Genomic DNA, 24,297 nt, shown 5'->3' on the forward strand with positions numbered 1-24,297 from the left:
TAGATGACCTGCTAAATGACCACAGACACACAAGCAAGCAACGCACAAGCAAGCTCAAACTCTGCTGAGATTACAAGATTATAAGAGACCTGCCAAGAATTTCAAGCTAAACAAATGACTGCTTTTAAACCATATGTTTGAAGCAAAAGCTTCTCTACATCAACGTACTCATCTCCTTCCTCTGCCATTGTAATTTCTCACCTGAAATATTACATCTTCTATTTTGCCCTCTCCTGTCCACTCTCCACAGTGCAGCCAGAACAACCTTTCAAATTATATATATGAAAGTGTATTATATAAAATATATGTATAGGGGGCACCTGGCTGGCTCAGTCGGTGGAGTGTGTGACTCTTGATCTCAGGGTTGTGAGTTCGAGCCCCACATTGGGTGTAGTGATTGCTTAAAAATAAAATCTTAAGGGGCACCTAGGCACAGTCAGTTAAGCGTCCAACTCTTGTTTTCAGTTCAGGTTGTGTTTTCAGGGTCATGAGATCCAGCCCCACATCGGGCTCCATGCTCAGCACAGAGCCTGTTTGAGATGCTCTCTCCTCCTTTTGCCCCTCCTGTTGTGCATTCTCTCTCTCTCTCTCTCAAATAAATAAATCTTTACAAATGTAAAGATAAAAAAATAAAATCTTAAAAAATATGTATATAAATATGTATTTTATATATATATACATATTATACGTATGTATTGATGAACAGACTCAATGGTGTGTTGCAAATGTTTAACAACCATCTCAGAGGCAAGAAGAGTGATTTGTGGCATTTGCCAATTTCCATGGTGTAAACAGTTCTCCATGGTGGATTTCAAGCTACCAATGGTGTAACAACTTGTTTACCAAAATTCTACAAAGTGAACCATCAGCTTTCATGAGCCAGTATACAGCACAATCTAGCACAACACTCACTCTTCCCTCCTTAAAACTCTTAATGGATAAGATCCAAAATCCACAGATTACAATTCTTAGCTCCCTGAACAGATTCATGTGTATCAGAAGTCACAAAATAGAGACACTTTAGCCAGAATTTTATTTTGCCCATACAATTAAATTTTAATCAAGTGCCAAAATTTTTTACTTTTCTAAGTATGAAATGAGAAACTCTTGAAAAATCAGACAATCTAACATCCTGGATTGGAGCTCAGAGGACAAAGCCACTTGAAATGGGCTTGAGTGCTTTGATTCACAATCCCTGCCGCATGTCTTAGACCAATCCTGGCTCATTTCTTTTGATTAGCCATCCTCCTAGGCACAGAAGTTTGAGACTCTGGTGTGTAAAAGTTTCTGGGCCTCAGATCTGGGTGGCTCAGTCAGTTAAGCGTCCAACTCGTGATTTCAGCTCAGGTCATGATCTCAGGGTTGTGAGATCGAGCCCTGTCCCAAGCTCTGCACTGAGCGTGGAGCCTGCTTAAGATTCTCTCTCTTCTTCTCCCTCTGCCCCTTCCCCTCCCACACTCACCCCCCGCCCCACTTGTGCACTCACGCTTTAAAGAAAAAAAAAGTTTCTGGGCCTTTCTACTTCCTTCAATCTTCAATATTCCATTCAGCTTGCTCTAAAGTCTCCTGACCTGTGTCAAGGTTATTCCACAATTCATGTAACACCCCTGCACAGAAGACCTCTCAGAACCTCCTAACTGTTCAACTCTCCTATCGCCTCTTTAGTGGTAACATTCATCATGCCTACGATTACCTGTGAAAGGCCAGTCTCCCACTCCACATTGCAAGTCCGTCAGAGCAAATGATTAACATTTCTGTACTCAGCACACAGGGTCTGAGAGGTGAATATACTTTATATGTTTGTTAAATGAAAGAATAGATTCCACAGATAATCAGATAAAGATTCTATGCAGAGATTTCTGCAGGAAGGACTCAGAAGAGAGATTAAAAAAAAATTTAACTAGACTTTGAAGAATAGTTGCAGATACAAATAACAGAGAGGACAGAAAGCATCGTAGATGGGAACAGCTTCTATAGTTGTGAGCTTTGGCCTACCCAGCATCCGTTAGCTCAATGCTAGTAACAGCCTGATTTTCCTTTAGTACAAGGCCCTTCCTTTCCCATGCTCAACCCTGTAGCAGAAGTAGGGTCCTACCTATCAGCTCCATGTACAAATCCTATGACCCAAATCTAAGATGTCATTGCCTTGCATTTGCCTTTGGTCATAATAATTGGTTTGCTGATGAGGAGTTCATGACTCAATCCTACCCAAGCAGACCCAGTTAGAGCTAACTAGGTCTTACACCCAACTGATGAGTTTATTGCTCTATCCCAGAACACTGAAACTCACAAGGGTAGAAGGCTTGAGCTACTATTGTCATCTTGCCACCACATGGGACCAAATCCAGAGGAAAGCAGAGGCAAAAGATAGACAGAAACTGAATCCTAGAGCTATTGTTGAAAGGTCCATCCGGCTATAATGAGAGCAAGTTATGTCTTCATAAGAGTCACCATATTCTTTGGCTTGGGACACATTGGATAAATTACTGCCACTTGGAAAGAAACCTAAGTAAAATAAGAACCTATATGACCAATGTTATAAAAGCTGCAGACGCTAAATAAACTATGTGCTCATTGCAGGGAAGGTTATAGCCATTGATTAGGGGATGAAGCTGAAAAAATTAAAAAAATAATGGTCAAATTGTAGAAAAACAAAGACCTGATTTTAGGGTTCAGATACCTTACCACTTCCAAAATGAAGGGTGCTACACAATATTTAATATATATATTAATATATATTATATATTTTTGTTCTGTATATATATACAGAATAAAATCATATACTGCCTTTTTCAGAAAAGCAAAACAAGTAAAATTAAATCATACAAAATAAAATGGGACCAAGGAAAATAATAAAATATGTCAATATCAGCAAAGTTACTGTGATTAAGCTTAATTAGGAGCTGAGCTTCCTTGTAATCAGGGTTAAAAGGAAATTATCTGTTTTATTGTAGTCCTTGTTTGTTTTAAAAAGAAAGATGCATCTTAAAAACACTTTATGTTCTGGGCAACAGGGAACCTTTGAAGGGTTTCTGAACAGAGACATGTTAGGAATACTTGGTAGACAAAATAAAACCAACTTCTCCCCTCTCTGCCCCCCCCCACCCCCCGCCCCGGCAAACAAATATCCACATCCTAATTCTCACAACTTGTGAATATATTACCTTACCTAGCAAAAGGACTTTGCAGGTGTGAATAAGTATCTTGAAATGGGGAGAATAGTCTGGATTATTCAGGTGGGTTCGATAGAGTCACAGGGTCATTCTAAGAGTGAGGCAGGAGGCTCAGAGTCGGAGAGAAGGCAACGTGACAAGGGAAGTAGATGGGGAAGAGGCAGAGTAATGAGAGGCCACAGCCAAGGAATGAGGATAGTCCTTACAAGCTGGAAAAGACAAAGATACGGATTTACCCCCATAGCCTCCAGATAGAACCAGCCCTTCCAACCAGCCCTTCTTGATTTTAGAACTTCTTACCTTCGGAACTGTAAAATGATGATAAAATTGTGTGTTCTGAGCAATTCAGTTTGTGGTATAGAGCCAATTACAGAATGAAACTTTTCAAAACATAAGGAACCATAGAGTGAATCTCTCACGGCCCCACACTTCTGCTTATATGAAAAAATGGAGCCACGGTGGCTGGGCAACATGCCCAACCTCAGAAAGAGTAACTCTTCTGCCTCACTGTTCACACTCACCTCCAAAAGTTTCCCCCACCCTTGCTTCTCAGCTCTCCAGGGCCTGGCACCAGAATGGAGAGGCCGCTTTTGAAGAATTTCATTAAGGCGTGTTTGAAAGCTTGTCGAAACTTAAAGAGTGGAAGAAAAGCAAGTTCTTTTGCCAGGTACATATTCCACAGATTTAATGAGAACCAGAGCACATGAAATATGTGTTGGAAGCATCATTAATGAGACATGGAATTGAAACTAGGCTAAGGAGAGGGGGCAAAGTTCTAAGATCAAAAACATGGGACATCAGCTTTGTCACCAAAGCCATGGGTATGTGGCAAGCATCCAAGGGGAAAGGCACAGATGCCTACATTTCAACAGGTGCAAAGCTAATTGGGCTTTCCAGTGTTGAATGGTCACAGCTGCCTGGTACGAAAGAGACCACCACTGATTTGTGTGACCACTCCCTTAAGATTCTAGAGTTTTACAGACAGACCTGTTCTGCATTTAAGTTCCAGAAAAGGTCACCCATTATGCCAGGGTCATTAATTTTATTTTTATGCATTTAGTACATGAAAATGATATTTATTAAATCTCTTATCATTGGCATGTAGATTTCCAAGTGAAACTCACACCCATGTCCCTCTTGGCCAAAATATTAAGAAGAATTAATGTTTTGCTGATGCATCCCTATTTTATACCTTGTAGCTATGAATGAGCTCTGGAATCCCTATGAATGTTGCTGCAGCCTTTTGGGGAATTCCGAGTAGGAAACCAATCCAATCTCTTTTCTCCTGATGGCTGTCCAGTGGCTTATGTGAAAAATGTATTGAGAAATGGAATATTACTCGGCCATCAAAAATGAAATCTTCCCATTTGCAACAATGTGGATGGAACTAGAGGGTATTATGCTAAGTGAAATAAATCAATCAGAGAAAGACAATTATCATATGATTCCACTCATGTGGAATTTAAGAAACAAAACAGAGTAGCATAGGGAAAGAGAGGTAAAAATATAACAAGACAAAAACAGAGAAGGAGATAAACCATAAGATACTCTTAATCATAGGAAACCAACTGAGTGTTGCTGGAGGGGAAGGGGGTGGGGAGGATGGGGTAGCTGGGTGATGGGCATTAAGGAGGGCACATGATGTAATGAGCACTGGGTGTTATATACAACTGATCAATCACTAAATTCTACCTCTGAAACTAATAATACACTATATGTGTATTAATTTAAATAAAGAGCGAAAAAGAAAGAAGCTTTTTAGATTGTTAGATTAAGAAGTTTCTTAGTTCTTAAAGCTTCTCCATTCACAGCACAAGCTATGATGGTATTCTGCTTACATCAAGTATCTATTGACAACATGAATGTGGCGCCTAAAGACCTTTTTATACCTACCACCTATTTATCACCGCAATTCAACTGGGCAAAGTCTTATTACCATAATCCAGATCAGAAGTTGGCAAACTTTTCCTCAAAAGACCAAACAGTAAATATTTAGGCTTTGAGGGTCAAGCAGCAGAATAAACACTCTCATATCCATGCCTAAATAGTCATTTAAAAGTGACCATTTAAGAATTTAAAGAATATTCTTAGCTCATGGGCCCTACAAAAGGACGCAGACTTTGGGCCAGATTGGCCCAAAGTCCATACTGACCTGTTCCTCTAATCATTGAAATTATTTATACAAAATTCCATGCAGTTTTTCTCCCAGAGTCCAAAAATCTATAGTGTTTATAGGTACAAGATGCAAAACAACCACTGGGATCTTTAGGGGTTTTTTGCAGGTAAATGCAATTAAGGAATATTGATAGACACATTTGTTCAAGAGGTTTTTCAAGATAACAGAAGGGAGAATACACTGTGTTCTTACCCTGTTGCAAAATGATAATAGTAGTATTAAGCAACAGAGAAAACCATTCTAACTGATATCACCAGTTAGCTAACTTTTATATGCAGTTTTTCCTTCTCTAATTGACATTTTATAAATGGTATCTGCTTTGTAAGTGTTCCATTTTGATTTATGCCAATCTGTTGGCATTACACATGAACTAGAAGAAAATATGGAGCCTTCTGCTTCAAGTATCCTAATTTACATGCTAAATCAGAAGGTCAAAATGAATCCTTGTCATGTTTAGAGCCCTGTACATTGGCCCAGAAATAAAAGGCAGCCTGGTGAATTTTTTTTTTTCCTGGCAGGAAGGATAGTTCTTTTCTTAGAAAAGAAGCAAGTAATAACAATGTAAGTTCAGAACAACAAAATCTAGTGCATTAGAAAATAAATACTATGGAAAGCGCTCTGGTGCAATAAGTAGGACTGTATTTAAGTTGAAAATTGTGCTTCATTCTGATAGTAGTTGAGCAGCAGATGGCCTGAAGTTATCATAAATATGTAAGCTCCAGAAGTACTCTGCATTGAAGTGCAGCCAAAACACAACAGTGTTGAACAACACAGAGCATAGAGAGAACAGTCTGACACATCCAAAAGAATGAATTCTTTCCCCATAGTCTGATTTCTAAGCACAGTAGAACATCAGAGACATCAGCCAGCTTTTCCATGCTGCAGTGACCACGTGGCAACCTCATTGTTAAAGGTTACATGACAAGGAAGTTAGCCTTTTTCTTCCAATTAAATTACCACATTTTCACAATATAGAACTTGAGCTAGAACTTCGAGTGCTTTCTTTGACAACCTGCTGTCAAAATCCCAGCTTACGTTTAAGATGAAGAGCTGAACAGTGCAATGGACAACTCTAATGGGATGGTTTGCTTTAGCTTAAGTATAACTTTCGCCCTTCTCTAGGTACTGTGACTTTGCTTCTTGCTCCTATCTACCTAACTGAATACCTGAAATGCTATCCAAAAAGATCTTCACTTCACTGAAAATTCTCTTCATTGCTGAATTACAAAGGTAGCTCATTTCCTATCTACTGTAGCTACAGTCATAATATTCTCTACAGGCTTGAATAAATAAATACATGTGAGATCCATCCACCTCCTCATTAATGCCTATTATGTACTGTATTAGAGAACCACAGATACAGAGATGAATGACTTGGAAAATACTCCTTTCCCTGTGTTTCTACAGAATTGGTTTGAAACTGCTGCCTTCTCACACTCCTCTAAATGGGAGAAGGAGAAATTCATTTGACAGGTGCAATGATGAGAGTCCAACATCCCTGATCCCTAACTCTGTCCTAGGCAAAGTTGATTTGTTCACAACTGCTGTGTTGATGTGGTCTTCCTGTGTTCAAGGGGTATGAGAAAAGCCAGGATCTGCCATGTTGGGTTACATGGATAACTAGGGAACTGTTCGGCCATAGGTGAGTTCCAGGGAGGAGACGCAGGGTGGGGAGAGAAGTATCAACATGTCTGTCTGAGCTGGAGGTCTGAACCTCATTCTCTAATCCCATTTTACCAGAGGTATAGCTGATGTTTTGATGTTTCTCTGCCTCATCTGTTCGTTTTTCCTTAGGATCAGCAAGGGGGGAGGGGGGAGTATAGGCCTCAAAAAAAAAAAAAAAAAAAGAGGGCTAGGATTCATGGTACCAACAGGTAAGATTCCTGCCCTCAAGAAGCTGAGAGCCTTCAAGGGTCTTTACTTTGTTTTTTTTTCAAACATTTATATAATTAAACCAGAGTAGAAAACAGTATCTATCCCAGTTCTTCAAGAAACATGAATTCAATGCAAATGCTTTAAAGAAACTACCTGAGAACGTGGTCTCTGGATAAGTCAATACATAAAGGGCTTTAGTTACATATAAAATATATAAGTATTAGAAAATAACTCCCAAACAACCAATGGGGTACACGGTATCTTGAATTTGGGTGACCTTAAGCACATGATAACATTCCGAACACTGCAGAAAAGCAGTGCACCAGTGACCTGGGCAGCATTTCATTTTATAGTTTATGCCTTGGTGATCAGGGGGCAGAGAAAAACCCTTTCAGTAAAGTCTGTGACACGGTATTTTCTTTCTACATGAAGAGAAAAATGGTTTTCCTCAAATTCACTAGTTGGTAGAAGACACTCTTCTACTGGTTCCCACACATTACACTTCTCTGCTTTAACAACTGTCAAAGGCATCAAACAAGAAAAATATTTTACTTCAAGTGACATTTCTAAGGAAGAACAAATAAGTCCCAGCCATTTAGTTGGTTATTCTGTCTTATATACCTAAACCATGTATTATATCTTCTGTGGTTCAGCTTTTATTATAAAAAGCTTACCATCCAGGACTTGGCCAAGAGGATATAAGCCTTGCATGCACGACTCGACCAGGAATGCCCAGGACTGAGGATACACAAATGTCATCGATAGTCATTCCATCGTTGTTTAAGGAATGCTAACAAGTACCAGAAACTCTTCTAGGAGCTGAGAATAGGAGCGTGAACAAAATCAAGTCCCCACACTCACTGTGCTTCCACCTTGGTGATGGACAGGAAGAGCTGAGCACATCAGCCATGTCAATCACAACACCTGCTTACTCGCTCTCTCAGCTCGCGTTCAATTCTCCACGATCTTGTGCCTCATTCCCTACAACTGACTGGTCTAGAGTAGCTAACCAATAGGCTGGCTAGTGACTAAGACCTATGGTCTGGCATCAAAAACAAAACAAAACAAAACAAAACCAACACCAAGTTGAGTTGATCTTCTTCCACTCCTTGAATTTGAACTAAAGACGAGAAAGAAATAAGGCAGTCAGCAACAGCAGCTGATGGCTGTCTTTCTGTAAGGAGGACAGGGAGGTCTTATTAAAGGCAACTGCTAGCTGATGTTATAAGATGGCAGAAACAGTGAGTGAGCAGAAGCAATGATGAAGAGCAGCAATAATTCCCAACTCAGAGCCAGACTGCCCATCAGTAGACACTTTGGAAATACATGGGGCATTTCAGGTTGTCCCAGGAATTGGGTGGACAATGATGCTTGGTATCTTGCAATACTCTTGAAGTCCTGCACAGAGAAGAATTGTCCTGTGATCTACAGGAGTTTTAATACCCTGCAGGACATTCATTTAGGTGCAAATCTGTTTGTAACTACCAGAACTTAAAGGCTGACTCTACTTTGCATATAAAGGTGGAGCGCACTAACATGTCAATCTAGGAAGGACTGTTTTGTTTTGTTCAGAGCTTCAGCAAAAGATGCTCACCATTTCAGGTAGACCTACCACCTACACAGCACTGCTCTGTGTTAAGTTCCCCGACTTAACCACCTCTGCTGATTTGCATCCGAAGCTAAAGTATCTGATAACATCATGTCCTCTGGTGTTGTCATGCCCGAGAATTTACACATTGAACTATAGAGCATTCTATTCCTTTTTGTTTCGTCCTTTATAACACAGTAACACATTGCATTGGAGCGTTTTTCTTTATGTGCATACGTAGATAGTATTACTTGCGAATTTTGGCTTAAAACAGTAAAAGAGGTGCTGAAAAATATTTGTTAGAAAAAAAGAGAATTGGATCTGATGGGGTTGAAACCAGCCAGAATGGAGAAGGAGGAACATACAGGAGGAGAGTATTCTAACACAGAACCATTCACATCTATGAGCAAGCCTCTGAAAACGGCCCTTTCAACCACAGCTTCCAGCTGGTGCTGGGCCTTCAACCCTCCACCTCGGTCAGACCACTGCAAACATCTCTTGTTCCCTGTTCCATGACCCGTGTATGTATCCAGCTACCATGATAATCATCTGAAAACGATCATTACTAATATCTCTGTCTTACTCAAGAGCTTTCCAAAGTCCCAAGTTACCTTAATGTACTCACAATCTAGACCCAACCTATATTCCTAAAATAAATTTTCTGCCTACCCAAGCCCTCTGAATGAGCCACCCTAATCTCTACTTTTCCCTAAAGAGGTCACAAGCCATCCCAAATCTCATCTTCATACCTTTGACTTCTGGTTTCCCCATGGCAAAGCCTGTTCTCACCTCTAATTCTAAACCCTTTATTTTTCCCTTGTGGCTCAACACAAATTCCTTATTCAGAAGTCCTAAGTGATCATTTCTTCCTCTAAAAACCTAGAGGGAGCCATTAAGTATGACACAGTAGTCCAAATAGGGTCTATTACATTACAATAACAAGCAGCCCCACAATCCCAGGGGCTTACAACAAAGGTTTACTTCTCACTTATGTCCAATGTCCAATACAAATCAACACTGCTTCTGGCTCCTTGTCATCTTCATTCTAGGACACAAATCAAGGGAGCGCCTTCATCTTGAAACTGCTGCTCATCATGACAGAAAGAAAAGAGAACATGGGGATTCCTGATTTAAGGAAGCGTTTGCTCAGAAGGTCCATGTGTCACTTCCACTCATTTTTCATTGGCTGAAGCAAACCATATGACCAAACATGATGTCAATGAGGCAGGGAGAGAAGAGACAACAAATACTTTCAAATTTTCAAACAATATTAAAATCTTTAATAAATGAATCAGCTTGCATAGTGAACGCTTCCTAGCAATACCCTCATACCTCTAGAGTACAGGTTTCATGGTCAGCAACAAGCCATTTATTGGTATTCTATTCTAATATGATGATAGCAGTGGATTTGAACATTTTCAACTCCAAGTCAAAACCCTGAAAGAACTGTTGATCTGTATACATCAGAACCAATAATGTCTCTTGGATTGCCAGTCTGTGAATTTAGTTTACCAATGCAATTAAATTCTAGTACAACAAAATAAATTGGACATGAATTTAAAGCGCACTCTAACAGTATGGGGATTGTAGTTTTTTTGTCTAGAAATATGTTTTGTTACTAATATAATTTGGCTGGGTTTGTTTTGCAGTTTTGAGATCCACAAATTTAAAATCATGAGATAGGCGGTATTAAAAATCTCACTACATGTAGAAAATTAGGAGCAATGCAAACCCTCTGCAATTAAGCAAAACATGAAGAACTTCATTTCATAGTTGGTGAGCCGTGGAAAACTACAACCTGCTCACACTGCACCACAGGAAGGTGCCAATTTAGCTAATCTGCAGACACCCACTGACTCTTTTGGTACTGTGGAAACCAATTCCATAAATTATGTTACTCACTATTGTGCTGTAGCTTTCACAGTCAATACTTACGAATTAAAATTATTTTTAATTCCATAATAATGTCATCCATACATTCAGTGACGCTGAAAAACATGGTCAAAAATCGATAACTTTTGAACTACTGCCAAAATATATACCATGCTGTTCATCTGGGTACAAACTCAGAGTTATTCAAGATAATATGGAGGAAATAAACACAGCATCAAAGCAATAGTAAGACAGGACGGCTGAAGATTTATGAGCTGTGAAGTTAACCTTGTTTTGTTTCCATGAGAAAACAAGTCTTGGAAGATGTGCGTTATGAATTAACGTGCGTTCTTCGCGTATCGCCCCAACGATAAACCCTGCTGCCACCCTGAATGTTAAATCTTTCCACAAAGAGGAAGGCCATGAGGGCACATTCTTGATAACTACATTTCATTCAGGTGTTTTGCCCATATACCACTTTTCATCCAGAAGAAAAATGAGAAAATATTGACATGTTTAAACCATGGTAAGTACCTAACAGCTCTCTGTCTTCTATTTAAAGACACAGCTGTCAAATCCATCACTTACAGAGATATTTGAGAGTGCTACTCCAGTAAATCTGTGATGAAAACCGCCTGTGGAAAACCTCTACTGGTATTAATTTTTGCAATCCTATTGAGCCTCATGTTAACAAAATAAAAATGTATTATGCTCGCTCTATTTATATGGCAGGTGTGGAAAGCTCTGGAAAGCTACTTGGTTTCTTGTGGCTGCCATAGCTGTCTTTCCAAATTTTCCAGTGAAAACAAACACTGACTTAAAAAAAAAAATGTAATCCCAAGGGTAAGGAGGATGTAAAATATTAAGTCAAGCCAGTATCACAAACATCTTCATGCCTACTATGTGCACCACAGTGCGCCAGATTTAAGCCTAAAATCCTCACTCAGTGAGCTGTTTGATAGGCTATCACATAAGCAACTGTCTTATGAACTCCGACTGAAGCTCATTTGTGTATATGACTCAGGGAAAATGGTCAGCACAATTTAGTGGACCTTCTGACTCCTTCTCGGTCAAGAAAATGTTGCTAACTGCTGCTATTTACCCAAAATTACCTCTAAGAGGCAACTGCACTGAAATTCTTGCACCACTTTTCATTCCTGTTGTGTTAGAATGCTTTGCTAATATGGAATTAATTTCACACTCACCTCCCTAACCCTACCATAAAATTGTTTACTTGCCAGCTCTTCTCTCCTGCTCAGTTTGTTTTTATAAATGATGTTTCAAGCCCACATCCACTCAGCTGGGTTTATGAGACTGGCTTTGGCCTTTTGCAAATGAAGCAGGGCAGTCATCACCTTGTCCTCTCAAACCCATCACCCCTTCAACCCCAGAAGACATTCACTGACTCTTAAGCGTTAAGGTCTTGGGGGTTCACCACCCTTCCTGTTGTCTTTTCATAATGCCCCTTGTCAGGGATTCACACCTGAATTCACACCGAGGGACGCACAGTCAGAACTGGTGGGAGGTGGGGGGTGGGGAACAGGGTAAGTGAACTTGAGTGGGGACAAGTTACATCTTTATTCCACTAATCTCACACTGAATGTAGCAGCAACGTCAACGATGAATACGGTCAATGGAACACAATACTGTCAGCTGTGCCGACGATTTCTGTCACCAAAAGAAATCATGGATATTCTCATCTCACATTTCAATTGTGCCAGATGTGCTAGGATATCGTTTGCGTGCATTCCTACTTCAAAGTTACAGTAGTTATGAGGCCTGCCCCAAGATGTTTTTAAATGTGTCACTGAAGTTCAAATATCACCTTACCTCACACTTTTTAAAATATTGGATATCTGTATTTCAATGTAACAGGTTTTCTTGGTTGTAGTACTGATTTTATTTTATGAATTAAAAACATAGTGCATTTCCTGGGGGCACCTGGCTGGCTCAGTCAGTAGGATATGCAACTCTTGATCTTAAGGTCATGAGTTCAAGCCCCACACCAGGCCTAGAGCTTATTTTAAAAATAATAAAATCAGAATGAAAAAAATGGCTAAGATGGTAAATGCTACATTTTTTTAAAAATTTTTAAAAATTTAAAAAAAATAATTAAGGAAGGGGATTAAGGAAGGCACTGCCTTTGTTGTAGTGCTGATTTTATTCTGTGAATTAAAAACATAATCCATATGTAATATCCTGCCGAAGGGGCCCATGGCTCAGAGAAAGAACACCGATGATGTGGTACAGGGACAGTGCTCAGGACCGGGAAAGAAATTAAAGCCAGGAGAGGCTCCGTGGCTGCTCTAAGTTATTCAAAAGATAGGAACTATAGCTACCACCCAGATCATTTTTTAATACCTACTGTATTTGTTTCCTATTACTGCCATAACAAACTACTTTAAATTTGGCAACTTAAAACAATACAAACATTCTTTTATTACTCTGCATGTCGAAGTCCAAAATGGGTCTAATTGGGTGACAATCAGCACTGACAGAGCCACAATCCTTCCGGAGGCTCCAGAAAGAAGCCATTTCCTTGCCTTTTCCAGCTTCTACCAGATGCCCACGTTGCTTGGTTCATGGCCCATTAAGCTCCACATCACTCTACTTCTGACATCACATCTCCTTCTGCTTCTGACACTCCTGCATCCCCCTTTCGCTCATAAAGACCCTTGTGATGACATGGGGCCCACCCGACTCATCCAGGACAATTGCCCTACCTCAAAATCCTTAATTTAACCACACCTGCCATGTCCCCTTTTGCCATGTAAAGTAACCCTCACAGCTTCCAGGGATTCGGATGTGGAGCTCTTTGGGAAACCTTATTCTGTCTACCACACTAACCCTATTTCCAGCTACGCTTTACCTGGTAAAAAAAAATCCAATGAGTTTGAAATGATCTTCAGCATATAAAAACAGAGAGGCAAACGATAAGAGACACTTAACTATAGGGAACAAATGGAGGGTTGCTGGGGGAGGGGGGGATTTGGGTGGGGGTGGGCTCAATGGGTGATGGGGATTAAGGAAGGCACTTGCTGGGATGACCACTCGGTGTTTTATGTAAGTGAGGAATCACTAAATCCTACTCCTGAAACCAATACTACACTATATGTTGACTAACTTGAATTCAAATAAAAACTTGGAAGAAAAAAAAGTATCTTCAGAATCGAGAATTTTGAGGTTTTAAGTTCAGAGTTCAAGGTCACAAAGCCAGCAAGGGACAGAAACAGGACTCGGTCCTCTTAGCCACCAGCCTCTAACAAGAGCTACGTTGGGATGCCTATTATGTGTGAGCTCTTTGCGCGTTTAATATCCCCCTATCCTTTAGCCTCCAGACTTGCTGTCCTACATTCTCTAGACCTGCCCTCACTTAGCCTTGAATGCAGAGTTTAAGGCTTTCTTTTGAGGCTTTTGGGAGCCTAGTGCCTTCACTGCCATGTCCCCAGTCAGTCCAGAATTTTATTTTTATTTATCCGGTATTAACCTTACCTTAATGGACATACTTCAGAGTAGGGGGAAGCAAAAAGGAAAGGCTCACTTAGCAGCTTCTTTATCCCTCCCCATAACTCAGAAGAATGAAAACCCAGCTTTGAAGGGAAGGCCTTTCACTCTCTGTGAGCCCTTCTCCAGGATATCTCAGGCACATTCAATGACCAGTTCTGTCCTTCTGGTCAAGGCTTTCTTTTGGATTCTACTGGGAACGTGGTAAAGGGCCCATCCAGGCTCTCAAACAGTTTACAACCTAAGGGACGCAAGTGGGAGGAGGCAGAAATCGATCAGTGTAAACCTGACCATTAGACAGGGAGGGACACGGCCAGTGACCCAGGCTGGTGATCAACATTGTGAAGAAGCTCTTAATAAGAAATCAAACTAGAAGGACCTTCAGAATAGGCAGGAGCTCTGCAGAATGAAGATGGTTTTGAAGGGTGAGAGAGCACTGCTGGGCAGGAAGAGAACACAGAGGCTAGAAATCATGGCGTAGTTCAGGGAAGCATTTTATTTGGGCTGCAGAGAAGAGGGGAGAGAGGAACAGAACACTGGACCTGGAATCAGAAAGCCTACTTTTGAGAAGCCAGCTCTGTCGCTATCTGTGTAACCACAGTTAGTTACTTGATTATGCCAAGCTTTCTCGTCCATAAAAAATGGATGATATGAATGTTAGTTCTGAGGGGTGTTATGCAAAATAAATAACATGATGTAAATGCGTCTGCAAAAGTGTTCATCTGCATTTGAGGGTGCTATCAGGGTAGAGAAGCATTACCTGGAAAGAAAGGGGAAGAGGAGACATAGTGCAGATGGGCCCCCACTCACGATGGTTCTACTTACAATTTTGTGACTTAGAGATGGTCCAAAAGCAATACACACTCGGGAGAAACCATACTGAATTACTGAATCTGGATCTTTTCCCAGGCTAGCAATATAGGGTAGGATGCTCTCTTGTGATGCTGGGAAGTGGCAGCCCCAGCTCCCAGTCAGCCACACATTCACCAGGGTCAACAACCAATACACTTTCAACCATTCTGTACCCATACATTCTGTTTTCCACTTTCAGAACAGTACTCAATAAATTACATGAGATATTTGACACTTTATTTTAAAATAGGCTTGGTGTTACACGATCTGGCTTAACTGTAGGCTAATCTAAGTGTCCTGCACACGTTTAAGGTAGGTAAGGCTAAGCTATGATAGTCAGAAGGCTAGGTGTATTAAGTACATTTTTGGCTTATGATATTTTCAATTTATCATGGGTTTATCAGGACGTAACCCCATTTTAAGTCAAGGAAGATCTGTATAGTATTATCAACAGTCTGAGGAGGCTCAAGAATAATGAAAACACACCTTCCTTCTGAAGATTCAATCCTTTTCTCCTCGGACCTTTTTTACCCAGTAATGTTATGAGAACTAACAGGTCATGTATTATTTCAGAAGAGTTCCATTTAAAGGAAGTTACCTACTGCTCCAAAGACTTGAGAATAAGAGCAAATTCAGCATATGTACCAGAAACAGAGTCTAGAATTTTCCATGACCGAAACCTAACTCTGTATGAAATATACCACCCAAGGTTATAGTAGCATGTCTAAGGAGCCTCAGTAAAAACATCAATGTAAAGATTATTTTGAGTAACTAAAGCATTCAGGTACTTGGAAATAGACATGAAGTTTTCCTTAAAATAAGTCTGTTAAGAATGAACAGTCCACAAACTTTTTAATCAATGTGTAAATATTTAATTTATTTGGAAGAGCTATTTTTCTTAATTCCTTTGTCAACTTTGAATAAAAGTTTCCCTTAACTGAGATCTACTCTTAAAATTTCATCAATAACTACAACTACTTTCCTGTCTACAGTCTAAAACAAATAAAATAAAATAACTGCTTTCATCTCTTTACAAAACATAGCAGAGGAATACAGGACTAGTGTCAAATGCACACTGAGGTATTCCTATTCCAAGCTGCAAGATCTTAGGTAAATGGCATCCTCAAGTCTGAGGTGCCTCATCTGTAAAACAATGATGAAAATATGAAGATTATACGAAACAATTATTATAAAGCTTCTAACACTCACATGGGTTGCAGAGACATGTATTTCCCTCTCCTCATAATTCATTAGAGTTAATGACCACCCTGGGTTCTCCCCCCAGACTTCAAGAACCCCTCTCTAGAAGAGGAAGGAAGACTTACACAACTGGCTGATTGGCAAGTCTAGAGAGAAGGAAGGCCCATCTGTGGTAGGATCTGCTTACCTGAACATACACTAACATTCTGATCTGCTTGTGTCTGTGCAGTAAGGAACCCATCCCAACCAGGCCTGGTAAATAAGCCCATCTGACTTTAGAGTAGAGTATGGGCAAGTCCACTCTGCCATGAACCCAAGGCCACATTCTTTACTCCTGCCATTATCAGGAGTAACACTGAAATTTTAATTCTCTACCTGTATAATTTTTGTTTTAATTTATCACTTGGTTCTGAGTTCAGAAACATGGTAAGGAATGTTCTTTACTGTGCTCATACAACCCAAATAATAGGCACATAATACTAACTGCTATTAGTACCATCATCACCGAAATCCTCCTACCTGAGCTTCACCAATTCATATCCAGGTGCCTTCTTGACATCTTCATGTGAGTAGCTAACAAGCATTTCAACTCAACATATCCCAAATCCAACTCCTGATATCCACTTCCACTCCACACACACCTGTTCTTCCCATATCCTTCCTCATCTCAGAAACAGCAACTCCTTCTTTCTGGCTAATCAAGCCAAAAAATATTTGCATCATCCCTGATCCCTCTCTTTCTCTTTCAAACCACAGTCCATCTGTCAGCCAGGTTGTGTTGGCTCCATTTCACATTTTCAGTGTCTACTCAATTCAAATACCATATCTCCCGGTACCACCCTCATCCAAAGCACCCCTATTTCTTGCCAGGAATTATTTCAACAGCCTCCTTAGTGGCCTCCGTGCTTCTGCTCTGGCCCTCCCACATATCAACACACCACCAGAGTAATTCTTTTCAAGTTTAAGTCAGAAAATGTCTCCTCCTTCTCAAAACCCACCAAGATCTCGCACCTCACTCAGGGTAGAAGCCATTATCTTCACGATGGCCTGTGAGGCCCAATATGGTCCACATCCCCCACTGCCTGCTGTATTCACTCCACTTAACTCTCAGACCTCACTCCTATTTCTTCCCCTCCTCCCTCAGAGCCTTTGCATTTGCTGTATCCTCCCCCTAGAACGCTTGCTCCCAGTCATCCTTGGGTCTTTGTCTAAATGGCACCTCCCAGTTAAAGCCTTTCCTGATGACCTCATTTGAAACAGCACCCTTGCTCGCACCCACCCTACTCCCCCAATCCCTCCACTCTGTTATTTTTCTCCTTAGAACTCATCACCATCTGATATTTACTTTTTCTGTTTGTTCATTATCTGTCTCCACTCGCTAGCGTTAAAAGTTCCTGGAGGACAAAGACTTTGTTTCCCCAGAATGAGAACACTGTCTGATACACAGTCAATAACACCCAAATATTGGTTAAACAAATGAATGAGATGAAGGCACATGATACAAATGTCTTTCTTCCTTGCCTGTGGCTTCTAGAAGGCTTAATAATAATAAGTATCTTGAATAAACAAACCCCCAAATTGCAAAATTTCTCCATCTAAGGTAAATTTGTGAAGTTAGCTCAAGTTATAGCACAGAGAGAACATTTTTGTGGGAAATTTCACTACAAAGCCCCGATGTCTTGTGGCAGTCTTGCATAGGTGCCAAGTTGGCTTGCAGGTGACATAATTAGGTCACTGGGGGCAGGAATGCTTAGCAATGATAAAGAAATCTGTATGTCTTCTCAAGTTAGTCTTCCTGTCACTTCCACAGCTGTGCCCTCCCTCTTCCTTCCTCAGGATCAAAAGTCAGACTCTCAGCCATTCAACAGCATCTTTACTTCAGTAAATTCCTGAAATGGGCAGCCATTTTGTCTTCTTCATGTACCCCTCTTTAAAATTCGTGATTCTTCAAACACACCTACAAAATTGCCCTTCCCTTTGTGTCAGAAGAATGCCCTGCAATATATAATGCAATTATAATGCCCTGCATATATAATATGCAATATTGTTACCAAAAAAAAAAAAAACCCATTCCAGCAGGGTCTGCAAATTTCATTTTTAAAATCTTATTAAGTAGGGCGCCTGGGTGGCTCAGCTGGTTAGGCGACTGCCTTCGGCTCAGGTCATGATCCTGGAGTCCCGGGATCGAGTCCCACATCGGGCTTCCTGCTCAGCAGGGAGTCTGCTTCTCCCTCTGACCCTCTTCCCTCTCGTGCTTTCTAACTCTCATTCTCTCTCTCTCTCAAATAAATAAATAAAATCTTTAAAAAAAAAAATCTTATTAAGTAGGGCGCCTGGGTGGCTCAGCTGGTTAGGCGACTGCCTTCAGCTCAGGTCATGATCCTGGAGTCCCAGGATCGAGTCCCACATCAGGCTCCCTGCTCAGCAGGGAGTCTGCTTCTCCCTCTGACCCTCTTCCCTCTCGTGCTCTCTATCTCTCATTCTCTCTCTCTCAAATAAATAAATAAAATATTTTTAAAAAAATCTTATTAAGTATTCTAAAATAAGCAACTACAGAGAAGAAAGAAGAAAAGGGTATATTACCCTCTCTTGGGCCCCTTATATCTTCTGACTGTTGGCATAAGAACGCACCATTGACTGTGTTTTGTAGGACCTCCCCATTACAAGAAAATGGGGCTTTTGTCTTGAATCCCTTGCCCCAGAAATAATCCCAATTCCTCCATCCACCAGGGTGGTTTGTCAAAACACAATACTGAGAAGGAATTGAAGGCTCAAAATTCATAGGGGGTCTTAACAATTTAAGCCACAGGTAACAATGTAGGTCCCTGCAAATGATACCTATCAAATGTAAATGAACTGCTGCATACGAAGCAGCCCGAGTACCAAGAATCTTGAGTACCAAGGAGCCTATACGTACAAATGTCTGGCTTCTAGGACTTATACTGTATCATTGGTTGAATTACTTTACCTTTAAAATCACCTTCTACAAAAACACTAACATTAGAAGTGGCAAATCATTAACTAACCATTCAACAAATGTTTATTGAGCACCTACTATGTTCCAGGTACTCTCCTAGGTAGTGAGGATAGAGAAACCACAGAACAAAAGAATTCCTGCCCTCATGGAGTTTACATTATAGTTGCCCTTCAAAAAGAAAAGTTATTTCCAAAGCGAGATTTGTTGCTGGTGTGGAGCCCGCTTTGTATAGTAGAAAAAACACTGAGTTTGGAAGCCAGAGGTCAGGGTTCAAGTCTGGACAATACCAAGTGGTTGCCTTGCATCCTTGAGAAAGTTCCTTCATTAGCTTTCCAAATCTTTAGTTTTGTGTATTATACCAGGATACAAAGGATGAAGGAAAGCACCTAGCAAATCACCTGTCATATAGAAGGTGCTGAATATTTCTAAAGAACAGTGAAAATAATTGGTATGACTCTCTAACCCAGGACTGGAAAATTATGGCCCTCAGGCTAAAACCAACGGGCCATCTGTTTTTGTAAACAAAGTTGTAACAGGACACAGACATTTGTATATAATCTCTGGCTGCTTTCATGCTCCAACAGCAGATCTGAGCAGTTGTTACAGGCTGTTTGACCCGCAAAGCCTCATACTTTCATTCTCTGACCATTTAGAGAAAAAAACTTGCCAACTCCTGCTGTAATCCTACCTAGCATTATGCCAAATGATCCAAGAACAGGGACCAACAGCATCACCCAGCAGTGGGTTTGAAAAGCAGAATCTGAGGCGCCACTCCAGACCTGAGTCAATCCACATTTTAGCAAGACCCCCAAGTGTGACTCCTTTGGCATGGAAGGCTGGGAAAAGGGCCATAGAGTGTGGCCATGACAGATGCATTCTTTTTTTTTTTTTTTTTAAGAGTAGCACTAGGATTTATTGAATTGTGCCTTAGTACAGGAGCTGGGGCTTGCCCATGGTGCTCTTGATGTATAAAGCCCGGACATTCTGCCAATTCTTCTTCAGCAAGGACACCAGGAATTTGACTGCTAAGTGGATGTTGTACACAAGCTTGTCATCCGTCATCTTCACATGGCCAAAGGGCACTGCCAGACACATCAACTTCTTCATCTAGAATTTGATGGTGGAATTCACTTCATCCACTTTGGCCACCATGTTCTCATTGTGGGTCAGCAAGGAAGGGAACTTGCCAGCCTGGTTCAGGCCTGGGCCCAGGATTTGTGGGATATGCTTGATCAGACATTCTGAAGCCAAAACAGCCTCATACTTCTTGGCCAGCTTCTTGACTAATTTCTTATTTTTTTCTTTAAATTTTTTATTGTTATGTTAATCACCATACATTACATCATTAGTTTTTGATGTAGTGTTCCATGATTCATTGTTTGTGCATAACACCCAGTGCTCCACGCAGAACGTGCCCTCTTTAATATCCATCACCAGGCTAACCCATCCCCCACTCCCTCCCTTCTAGAACCCTCAGTTTGTTTTTCAGAGTCCATTGTCTCTCATGGTTCCTCTCCCCCTCTGATTTACTCCCCTTCATTCTTCCCCTCCTGCTTTTTTTCTTTTAACATATATTGCATTATTTGTTTCAGAAGTACAGATCTGTGATTCAACAGTCTTGCACAATTCACAGTGCTCACCGTAGCACATACCCTCCCCACTGTCTATCACCCAGCCACCCCATCCCTCCCACCCCCCACCACTCCAGCAACACTCAGTTTGTTTCCTGAGATTAAGAATTCCTCATATCGGGGCACCTGAGTGGCTCAGTCGTTAAGCATCTGCCTTCGGCTCAGGTCATGATCCCAGGGTCCTGGGATCGAGCCCCACATCCGGCTCCTTGCTCAGCGGGAAGCTGGCTTCTCCCTCCCCCACGCCCCCTGCTTGTGTTCCCTCTATCGGTCAAATAAATAAATAAAAGCTTTAAAAAAGAATTCCTCATATCAGTGAGGTCATATGATACATGTCTTTGTCTGATTGACTTATTTCACTCAGTATAACACCCTCCAGTTCCAACCACGTCGTTGCAAATGGCAAGATCTCACTCCTTTTGATGGCTGCATAATATTCCATTGTGTATATATACCACTTCTTCTTTATCCATTCATCTGCCGATTGACATCGTGGCTCTTTCCACAGTCTGGCTATTGTGGACATTGCTGCTATAAACATTGGGGTGCACGTACCCCTTCGGGTCCCTACATTTGTATCTCTGTGGTAAATACCCAGTAGTGCAACTGCTGGATCGTATGGTAGCTCTATTTTCAACTTTTTGAGGAACCTTCATACTGTTTTCCAGAGTGGCTGCACCAGCTTGCATTCCCACCAACAGTGTAGGAGGGTTCCCCTTTCTCCACATCCCCGCAAACATCTGTCGTTTCCTGACTTGTTAATTTTAGCCATTCTGACGGGTATGAGGTGGTATCTCATTGAGGTTTTGATTTGGATTTCCCTAATGCCGAGTGATGTTGAGCATTTTTCATGTGTCTGTTGGCCATTTGGACGTCTTCTTTGGAAAAATGACTGTTCATGTCTTCTGCCCATTTCTTGATTGGATTATTTGTTCTTTGGGTGTTGAGTTGGATAAGTTCTTTATAGATTTTGGATACTAGCCCTTTATCTGATATGTCATTTGCAAATATCTTCTCCCATTCTGTCGGTTGTCTTTTGGTTTTGTGGACTGTTTCTTTTGCTGTGCAAAAGCTTTTTATCGTGATGAAGTCCCAATAGTTCATTTTTGCCCTGGCTTCCCTTGCCTTTGGCGTTGTTTCTAGGAAGAAGTTGCTGCGGCTGAGGTCGAAGAGGTTGCTGCCTGTGTTCTCCTTTAGGATTCTGATGGACTCCTGTCTCACGTTTAGGTCTTTCAACCATTTGGAGTCTATTTTTGTGTGTGGTGTAAGGAAATGGTCAGTTTCTTTCTTCTGCATGTGGCTGTCCAGTTTTCTCAACACCATTTGTTGAAGAGACTGTCTTTATTCCATTGGACATTCTTTCCTGCTTTGTCAAAGATGAGTTGACCGTAGAGTTGAGGGTCCATTTCTGGGCTCTCGATTCTGTTCCATTCATCTATGTGTCTGTTTTGTGCCAGTACCATACTGTCTCGATGATGACAGCTTTGTAATAGAGCTGGAAGTCTGGAATTGTGATGCCACCAGCTTTGCTTTTCTTTTTCAACATTCCTCTGGCTACTCGGGGTGTCTTCTGGTTCCATACAAATTTTAGGATTATTTGTGCCATTTCTTTGAAAAAAGTGGATGGTATTTTGATGGGGATTGCATTGAATGTGTAGATTGCTCTAGGTAGCATTGACATCTTCACAATATTTGTTGTTCCAATCCATGAGCATGGAACGTTTTGCCATTTCCTTGTGTCTTCCTCAATTTCTTTCATGTGTATTTTATAGTTTCCTGAGTACAGATCCTTTGCCTCTTTGGTTAGATTTATTCCTAGGTATCTTATGGTTTTGGCTGCAATTGTAAATGGGATCGACTCCTTCATTTCTCTCTCTTCTGTCTTGTTGTTGGCGTATAGAAATGCCACAGATTTCTGTGCATTGATTTTATATCCTGCCACTTGACTGAATTCCTGTGTGAGTTCTAGCAGTTTTGGCTGTAGGTTTTTCATAAATGGCTTTTATGACATTGAGGTATGTACCCTCTATCCCTATACTCTGAAAACTTTTGCTCAAAAAAGGATACTGTACTTTGTCAAATGCTTTTTCTGCATCTATTGAGAGGATCATATGATTCTTGTTCTTTCTTTTGTTAATATATTGTATCACGTTGATTGATTTGCAGATGTTGAACCAACCTTGCAGCCCAGAGATAAATCCCACTTGGTCATGGTGAATAATCCTTTTAATGTACTGTTGGATCCTATTGGCTAGTATTTTGGTGAGAATTTTGGCATCCATGTTCATCAAGGATATTGGTCTGTAGTTCTCCTTTTGGATGGGGTCTTTGGTCTGGGGATCAAGGTAATGGTGGCCTCATAAAATGAGTTTGGAAGTTTTCCTTCCATTTCTATTTTTTGGAACAGTTTCAGGAGAATAGGTATTAATTCTTCTTGAAATGTCTGATAGAATTCCCCTGGGAAGCCATCTGGCCCTGGGCTTTTGTTTCTTGGGAGATTTTTGATGACTGCTTCAATTTCCTTAGTGGTTATAGGTCTGTTCAGGTTTTCTATTTCTTCCTGCTTCAATTTTGGTAGTTGATACATCTCTAGGAATGCACCCATTTCTTCCAGGTTATCTAATTTGCTGGCATAGAGTTGCTCATAATATGTTCTTAGAATTGTTTGTATTTCTTTGGTGTTGATTGTGATCTCTCCTCTTTCATTCATGATTTTGTTGGTTTGGGTCATTTCTCTTTTCTTTTTGATAAGTCTGGCCAGAGGCTTATCAATTTTGTTAATTCTTTCAAAGAACCAGCTCCTAGTTTTGTTGATCTGTCCTCCTGTTCTTTTGGTTTCTATTTCATTGAATTCTGCTCTGATCTTTATGATTTCTCTTCTTCTGCTGGGTTTAGGCTTTATTTGCTGTTTTTTCTCTACCTCCTTTAGGTGTAGGGTTAGGTTGTGTATTTGAGACCTTTCTTGTTTCTTGAGAAAGTCTTATATTGCTATATACTTTCCTCTTAGGACTGCCTTTGCGGCATCCCAAAGTTTTTGAACAGTTGTGTTTTCATTTTCATTGGTTTCCATGAATGGTTTTAATTCTTCCTTAATTTCCTGGTTGACCCATTCATTCTTTAGTAGGATACTCTTTAGCCTCCATGTATTTGAGTTCTTTCCGACTTTCCTCTTGTGATTGAGTTCTAGTTTCAAAGCATTGTGGTCTGAAAATATGCAGGGAATGATCCCAATCTTTTGGTACCGGTTGAGACCTGATTTGTGACCTAGGATGTGATCTATTCTGGAGAATGTTCCATGGGCACTAGAGAAGAATGTGTATTCCATTGCTTTGGGAAGGAATGTTCTGAATATGTCTGTGAAGTCCATTTGGTCCAGTGTGTCATTTAAAGTCTTTATTTCCTTGTTGATCTTTTGCTTAGATGATCTGTCCATTTCCATCAGGGGGGTG

General features: G+C 40.7%; 1 protein-coding gene and 1 pseudogene across 2 annotated transcripts in view; both read right to left on the reverse strand.

Moving 5' to 3' along the window:
• The window catches only part of TAFA4 (TAFA chemokine like family member 4), a 185,343-nt gene that overhangs the window by 64,312 nt on the left and 96,734 nt on the right, over window positions 1–24,297 (reverse strand). The gene's annotated exons all lie outside the window — the stretch shown is intronic.
• LOC112834101 (large ribosomal subunit protein uL1-like) overlaps window positions 20,145–24,297 on the reverse strand; it is a 12,411-nt pseudogene continuing 8,258 nt past the window's right edge.

The sequence above is a fragment of the Callorhinus ursinus genome, unplaced genomic scaffold (genome assembly GCF_003265705.2).
Source record: "Callorhinus ursinus isolate GAN/ISIS: 27379988/994484 unplaced genomic scaffold, GSC_fseal_2.0 scaffold15, whole genome shotgun sequence".
NCBI classification, from domain to species: domain Eukaryota; kingdom Metazoa; phylum Chordata; class Mammalia; order Carnivora; family Otariidae; genus Callorhinus; species Callorhinus ursinus.